This window comes from Delphinapterus leucas, chromosome 3 (genome assembly GCF_059928025.1).
Source record: "Delphinapterus leucas isolate spDelLeu-1000000601 "Yukka" chromosome 3, BTC_Dleu_Yukka2, whole genome shotgun sequence".
Taxonomy (NCBI): Eukaryota; Metazoa; Chordata; class Mammalia; order Artiodactyla; family Monodontidae; genus Delphinapterus; species Delphinapterus leucas.
In genome coordinates, this window is record NC_143131.1 from 103,423,169 (window position 1) to 103,431,789 (window position 8,621).

At 36.9% G+C, this 8,621-nt stretch overlaps 1 protein-coding gene across 10 annotated transcripts in view; it reads left to right on the plus strand.

The window, feature by feature from the left end:
- Positions 1-8,621, plus strand: part of CSNK1G3 (casein kinase 1 gamma 3) — a 308,727-nt gene that overhangs the window by 117,526 nt on the left and 182,580 nt on the right. The gene's annotated exons all lie outside the window — the stretch shown is intronic.

Below are 8,621 nucleotides of genomic sequence, written 5' to 3' on the forward strand. Positions count from 1 at the left end.
GTAATTTATTTAGCTGAGATGGGCGTGAGTGTGTGTATTTATGGTTTGGGTTTTTATCTGTAGGTGTTGGAAAATGAGAAAAAGGAAAATGGTGGGAAGGCTCTTCCTGAAGTGAGGTTCTCTTTTGCATAGAGCGTCAAATCTAGATCACTTGGCAAGGCACCAGGCCCTTCATGCCTTTCCTGGTCTGGCTCCTGCCTGTCTTTCCCAGCCTCATTTTCCATTCTGAAGCCTATGTTCCGTCAGTTCCTTAAGTTGGCCATTGATATGTTATTCTCTTTATCTATCTCTCACTTCTTGAAACTTCTTGGATTTCTTAAAAACAAGGTCTTTTTTATCTTAAGATCCCCAAGACCTCAACAAATTATTACTAAATAATTGACTACATAATGTAGTGTATCCATACAATGGACTATCAGTTAACAATATAAAAAATGAAATTGAAAACATGATGCTGAGTGACACAAGCCAGACATAAAAGGCCACGTATTATATGATCCATTTACATGAAATATCCAGAATAAGCAAATATATAGAGACAGAAAATAGACAGTGATTGCCTCCGGCAGCTTTGAGGAAGATGGGAGTGACTGCTGATAGGTTATATGGTTTCTTTATGGAGTGAAGAAAATGTTTTGAAGTTAAGTAGCGGTGAGGGCTGCAAAACTCTTTGAATATATTAAAAACCACTAAATTGTACACTTTAAAAAGGTGAATTTAATGATGTGTGAATTATATCTGAATAAAGCAGTTATTTAGAAAAATGGATAGCAATCCATGATTTCAGTGAAGCTTTATTCCAGATGGGTTACAGAAATCCTCAGAACTTCCCTAACTCTTCACTAGTTAAAAACTCTTTTAAAACACACAACATTTTGTCTTGTCTCTAATCAGGGTTATTCTGACATTCCTACAGGCTTATTATTGCACTCCTTATATCCTCTTAGTCTGTGATTAAGAAACGTGAGCATGATTTCTTTTTCTAAATTGCATCTAATGCTTCTCTTCTTTCTTCCACCTTTTATGGGTAGCTAGAGACCTGCTTAGAATTCTTTTTCAGAATTTGTTTCCTACTTCCTTCTTTTCTTCTTGCCTCTGATTGGCAGAGATCCCTCTCACGCCATCTCATTACTAGAATGTATTCTACAACAGATATTTTAGAGTCTCATGTTTCCTAGAATAGTACCTCATGGGGTAAATGTATGATTTCCAAGTGATGGAGAATAGTCTCTTCCCCCAAGATAAAGTGGCTCCTTCATTAGTAATGAGATTTTGCCTTACCTTTTTTTACTGTAGTGGAGAATTTTTTTTTAAGGCAGGTGATACAAATGATAGCGCCCTCATCATTTCTTCCAGGAATTTAGGAGAACAAGGCTTCCTTTAAGTTTAGTTACTGAGTTTTTAAGTATTGTGAAGTCATCTTTTTTCCTTTGTTTCTCTGTTTCTCTTTTTTTCCCCCTTTCCATCATTTACTGAACAGTTATTGTGTGTTTGGTAATATGATGATTATGAAGATAAGTCAAGGCCCTTTCGTTCCATTAGAGAAGATAGTAAGTACACCAGTGACTTTTACATAGTGGTTCTCACCCTGGCTTCATATCACAATCATCTGGGGAGTTTTAAAAATATGCCAACACTTAAGTTGTACTTTCTGAGTGGTAGGGTCTGGTTACCAGGATTTTTTTTTTTTTTTTGTGGTACGTGGGCCTCTCACTGCTGTGGCCTCTCCCGTTACGGAGCACAGGCTCCATGCAGGCTCAGCGGCCATGGCTCACAGGCCCAGCCGCTCCGCGGCACGTGGGATCTTCCCGGACCGGGGCACGAACCCGTGTCCCCTGCATCAGGAGGCGGACTCTCAACCACTTGCGCCACCAGGGAAGCCCACCAGGATTTTTAAAATGCCTTTAAGCCAATTCTAAGGAGCAACCAGGATTGAGAATCACTGGTCTAAAGCAAGGTATTATAGGATTAGCAGTATGGAGTTCAGAGACTGGAGTATGCACTTCTAGCTGAAGATCAGGAAGTCTTCGTGGGTAAGGATACATTTGCAGTAGTTCTCAAAGATGAGTATGATTTGGCAAGGGAATGTGGGTCAGAGAGAAGAAGAGGTTGAGCGACAATGTGGAGCAAGAAAAGAATGGGTTAGTTTGAGTAGTAACCCCTGCACATAGAGAGTGTGAATATATTAATGGGAACTGAGATAGGCTAGGTGCCCAATCTCCAAGGGCCTTTAGTAGCATGTTAAAATATAAATAAATTGGACATGATTTTTCTTAGCACAAGAAAGCATGCTGTGGGTTTTAAGCCAAGAAATGGTATAATCAGACTGAATCTTAAGAAAGTTAATTCAGCAGCAGTTTGAGACTTATGTTGCTTCCTGGGTTTCTCAGATTGCAGAAAATCTCCATTCCCTCCTTCCCTCCCTCCCTTCCTCCCCCCTTTCCTTCCTTCCTCCTAAAGTACAGGCTGCCTGGTAAGGAAGGCTGATGGAGGATGAGACTGAGAGGAGAGTAGAAATAGGTTGGAACCAAATTTTAAAAGCTGTGTGGACTTAATGCCTCAGACAGTGGAGAACCATTGCTGAGATTTAAGAGGAAAAGGGCATGGCCATATTATGATGGGGGAAGTTTGGATGGCAGATTGGATAGAGGAGGGTCTTATGCTAGAAGTCAGTTAAAAGGCTCTTAGCCATGGTGGAGGCAAGAAGTTATGAAATAAGCCAGCATGAGAGGGTGGGGAGATTTTAAAAGTCATTTCAGACTTGAGGAACTAATTGCACATGGATGGAGAGGAAGAAATTGAAGGTGAGGATGGGTCTGCAGGTTCTTAGTTAGAGTAGTTACATGGTCTTGCTCTCTGATCTAAACTTAATTGCCTAACCAAACAGTTTCTCATTTTTATAATCAAGAGACCTAGAGAAATGAAATTACATTTCAAGTATAAGTTTTAAGGGGAAAAATCCTTTGTCAATGAACTAAAGTTTAGACGTCATGAAAGATATTTTCTATATACTCATCAACGAGACGAGGAGAGGCTAGGTTCTGGAGTCCTAAGTGGGTGGGGTCTGGCAGGTACCAGCGGTCCCTCAACCAGTGGATGAGCCAGTGAGTCATTGTAGGGACAGATAAGAACTTCAGATCCAAGAAACCCACACATGTATGGTCACCTTATTTTTGATAAAGGAGGCAAGGATGTACAATGGAGAAAAGACAGCCTCTTCAATAAGTGGTGCTGGGAAAACTGGACAGCTACATGTAAAAGAATGAAATTAGAACACTCCCTAACACCATACACAAAAATAAACTCAGAATGGATTAAAGACCTAAATATAAGGCCAGACACTATCAAACTCTTATAGGAAAACATAGGCAGAACGCTCTATGACATAAATCACAGCAAGATCCTTTATGACCCACCTCCTAGAGAAATGGAAATTAAAACAAAAATAAACAAGTGGTATCTAATGAAACTTAAAAGCTTTTGCAGAGCAAAGGAAACCATAAACAAGACCAAAAGACAACCCTCAGAATGGGAGAAAATATTTGCAAATGAAGCAACTGACAAAGGATTAATCTCCAAAATTTACAAGCAGCTCATGCAGCTCAACATCAAAAAAACAAACAACCCAATCCAAAAATGGGCAGAAAATCTAAATAGATATTTCTCCAAAGAAGATATACCAATTGCCAACAAACACATGAAACGATGCTCAACATCACTAATCATTAGAGAAATGCAAATCAAAACTACAATGAGGTATCGCCTCACACCAGTCAGAATGGTCATCATCAAAAATCTACAAACAATAAATGCTGGAGAGGGTGTGGAGAAAAGGGAACCCTCTTGCACTGTTGGTGGGAATGTAAATTGATATAGCCACTATGGAGAACAGTATGGACGTTCCTTAAAAAACTAAAAATAGAACTACCATACAACCCAGCAATACCACTACTGGGCATATACCCTGAGAAAACCATAATTCAGAAAGAGTCATGTACCACAGTGTTCATTGCAGCTCTATTTACAATAGACATGGAAGCAACCTAAGTGTCCATTGACAGATGAATGGATAAAAAAAATGTGGCACATATATATAATGGACTATTACTCAGCCATAAAAAGAAACGAAATTGAGTTATTTGTAGTGAGGTGGATGGACCTAGAGTCTGTCATACAGAGTGCAGTGAGTCAGAAAGAGAAGAACAAATACCGTATGCTAACACATATATGTGGAATCTTAAAAAAAATAAAATGGTTCTGAAGAACCTAGGGGCAGGGCAGGAATAAAGACGCAGACATAGAGAATGGGAGAATGAACTTGACACGGGGAGGGGGAAGGGTAAGCTGGGACAAAGTGAGAGACTGGCATGGACTTATATATACTACCAAATGTAAAATAGATAGCTAGTGGGAAGCAGGGAGATCAGCTCGGTGCTTTGTGACCACCTAGAGGGGTGGGATAGGAGGGTGGGAGGGAGACGCAAGAGGGAGGAGATATGGGGATATATGTATATGTATAGTTGATTCACTTTGTTATAAAGCAGAAACTAACACACCATTGGAAAGCAATTATACTGCAGTAAAAATGTTAAAAAAAAAGAATGTAAAATCAAGAAGAAACTATTTTAAATTTAAAAAAAAACAAAAACTTCAGATCCAGACAGAGGAACATGCTTCAGTTTCTGGGTAGACTTTTGAGAAGAAAGTATATGACATAAATCCAGGAAGACAAGCCATATTCTCCAAGAAGAAAAGGGCAGTCAGTAACGGGAAATGGTGGTGTGATGTCAATAGGAAAACCTTGGCTATTATCATCTATGTTTTCTACAGAGTTTAGGACGTTGACCCATTATGATTTCTTGTTTCCTACCTAAACAGTATTTCAGGCAACAGCCTTAATGTTCATCAGAAGCAGAACTTAACATTTATTCCCAAATGATTTAAGACTAGAGATGTGGCTTCAAAGCTTCTAGGGTAGCCACCAGATGATCAGGTCAGAAGCATGAACCTGACTTGTGAGGGCGTATTGGCTCACTGTAACCACACAAGGAATTATCAAGAAAGAGCCAAGAAAAAGAGAATCATTGACAAGAACATGATTTAAATGTCTGGTCAGCTTATTCTTTCCCCAAGGTAGTTGTCAGTAGCCTAGATCTGAGGAGACCCCACATGAGGTATGAACTAGTGGATAAGAAAATGTAGCCACTGAGCAGCAAGGAGAGAAAATATTCTTGAAAATTGTAAAGGTGTGAGTTATTTTCTAAGACCAGATAATTTAATTTATTGATAAAGTAACTTGCTCACGTCATCTGTGAAAACTTCTCTATGTGCTGATTCCTGGAATCTGTGCTGTTATTTGCAGTTATTGTTTCCGATACCACCCGCCCCACAACTGTACCAAGTTAAAATTACATGGTTTCTTTTTATGCATTTGCCTGCTCTCATGTGAACTGATGACATGGTGTCCACTCAGTATCTCCATTGGTCAGCTCATTGCATCCAGGATGAGGCCTCATATTTGAAATGGAGTCGCGAGAGGGTGACCTGGCAGTTGGATCTAGAAAGCAGTGCTTCTTGCGATTCAGTCCTTTAATAATTTGGTGCAAATCATCTCTCTCCAGAAAAGCTTCCACGGGCACTAAAATCTGTATTTTGTAAGGTTTCACTAGGGTCTGTGGCCCAAGGGTAAGAACTTTAGCTTTAGAACATGCTTTAGAATTTTGACCAGGTTCTTACTCTAGAAGTTAGTTGCATTTATGAGGCAAATCATTCATTAATTCAATAGGTATTAAATGAGTACCAATTTTGTGCCCATTTGTGGGATGTATCTGTGAGCAAGATCTTAGGAAACTTACATTCTATGTGGAGGTAGATAATAAGTAAATAAATAAAAAATTCAGATTAGTACTATGTACTGAGAGGAAAATAACACGGTCGTTTGTCAGAGTGGCCATATGCAAGAAACTGTTTTAGACTGAGTGCCCAGGGCAATTGAGATGAGACCTAATTCATTAATCACTAAGACTATAAAATCAGCTGTTTTGATAATGACTTTTAAGAAGTCAGCCACAAGGTTAATATCAATTTCCTTCTTAACTGCTGTAAGTATATCATATTTTGAGAGCATCTCTGTTCTCTGTACTTGGATGCATTCATATCGCATAAAGTAATGCTGTCCTCTGGTGGTAGTCAGTTTAATAGCATGCCAGCTCTACTTAGGCAAGTGGCAAATCTATTTCAAGGGTGTACTGAATACAAGGGTGTATTCAGTGGGATTTATTTCTAAAAAATAGATGTCTTTTTTAGATTGCTTTTGATTTTAAAAGGTCTCTACAATTATAATGCATTTGAAGATCTTATTTAATCTTAAATAAATGCTTGGAGTAGTTTTCTGTGTTCAACAATACTTACACAATGGAAGGAAAGATTACCTAGGAAATAGGAAGCACTCAACTCTCAGAACTGAAAGCAGATTAATGGTAAAAAATAAATCAGACAAAGTGAAGTGCTAATTCAAGTGTGGTAAAGCTGAGACTTGAACTTGTTCATCAAAACATCTATTATATTCAATTCCCCATTCCAAAAGGCTTATGTATACCTTAGAACACTTTATTAGTAGAAAACTTTTTAAAAGAATATACTTTGGAATTTGAAAAGACAAATGACATTATTTAGAAACAGTGAACATTGTTAATAAAACTTTATATTTATTAAACAATAAAGTTCCATTGATATATGCCCATATTCTTAAATTTAATATTCTAATTATTTGGTCTTTCTTTTAAATACCAATTTTTTAATATTTTGTTTTCTACAATATGGACATTTTGTAACTCTTTTCTAAGTTTTTAATTGAAAGGTTCTTTTTAGAATAATGATTTTTATCTCCTAGTAGTTTTTTGTTTTGCTTTTTTATTTTAGAAAATATATATAACAGATTTGAGAAAGTATTAGGTACCTAACAGTTAGAAAATTCTGACTTACTTCTCTAAGTCTAGGAAAAATGTATTGTGGCTAGAGTCTTCTTTTACAGTGGTGTCTCTTTTTAAGGCCCTTGATTGGGTAATTTATTTCCATTCTTTCTGGTAGTTACCTCAATAAGAGTAAAACCCGTCAAGATTGGTAACGGCACATATTTCTAGTTGAATCTTTATCAGCTGATATATACAATTTTGAATTATTCACATTCCATGGTCTAGTCATTATGTACTACTTGAATGCAATTGTGTAATTTGGTTTTGAATGCCCCATAGTGATTTCATAATTATGGCATAAATCACAATAAATGGTCTGAAATTATTTTTGACTAAAGATAATGTGAGTGGAGAGAGTATGTAATTTAACTGGACAGTGTGGATTTTTGTTTACGTTTATTTCACAGAAATAATGATATCTAGCCTTTATTTCATCTTCCATGATCTTTTGCTGGATAGGACACCTGAAGCTCCATGGTCTCTTTTATTTTATGCTTAGCTTGAAAATGTTGAGTTAATATTGTTTTATGAAGGTTGGCTGGTAAGAATTAAAGGAACATCTTTGTAAGGACTTCAGTGGGAAAAAAAAAAAAGGAGCCTCTCTATATGTGGTACCTGTCATCTTGATATTCTGATAGATTGACTTTCTTTTAGGTATGGAAGGGGAAAACGGCCAGACCTTTATTTGAAGGAATGCTAGACTTTTAGAATATATATACATGTGTGTGTATTTGTTTTGTTAGTTGCTGATCAGTGATTTTCATTTAACTTTCAGTTCATACCAACCTCAGCATTGCTCTACATGTGTTGCATCTTCTCATGACTAGGAGAATTTACTGTGAGAAAAACTAGTTCTCTCAGGGATCATGTCTACGTTTTTTCCACCTAGGAGTAAAAACCAGATATTTCTTAAATAGACTACAAAAACTGAATCAGTTTTCAACTGCAAAACTGAATCACCTTGATTATGCTGTTTTAAATGTTAAGCATATTTTCCCTTAATTAAAATAACATGATAAGCTTGACCTTCTTTAACCTCTAAAGAATTAAAAGTGCCAGTCTTAGCATTCTTACTCTATTTAATGTATTTTCTCTCTTCCACTTTGTAAATATGATGGAAAATGTTTGTTGAAGAGTGTTTTGGGGATTTATCTTTTTAGTTTTGGAATCTAAACTAATTCTTAATGAAAATAAAATCCCCAAATTAGGCTCATTATTGCTTTTTTAACAATGGCTTCAACAATCATATATGAATACCAGGAAAAAAGGGAAAGAATACATAAGATGAACTTTATATAACAGCATGCCATTGCCAGAAATTAGTATCTGAAATAGAATGTGATGGGTCAGTTGGGGTTCGGAACTTTATGGCTTTTTAGTTAGTCTTCGTGCAGAGCCTTTTCAGTTTAGTGGCTCCTTTTAATGTTGCATAGAATGTCTTGCTATTCTAAAAAGGCACACTGATGAAATGATAGTAACAACTCTGCCATTGTTTCACTAATATATATGCTTCATTGGTATGTTCACTGTTTATGTTGCACTAGCCCGTGGCTTTCTATGGCATTTAAATTAATATGATAGATTCAGCCTTACTTTGCAACATTTTAGTATTTTTATAATAAAAGGAGTATTTCCCTCCATCTGCAG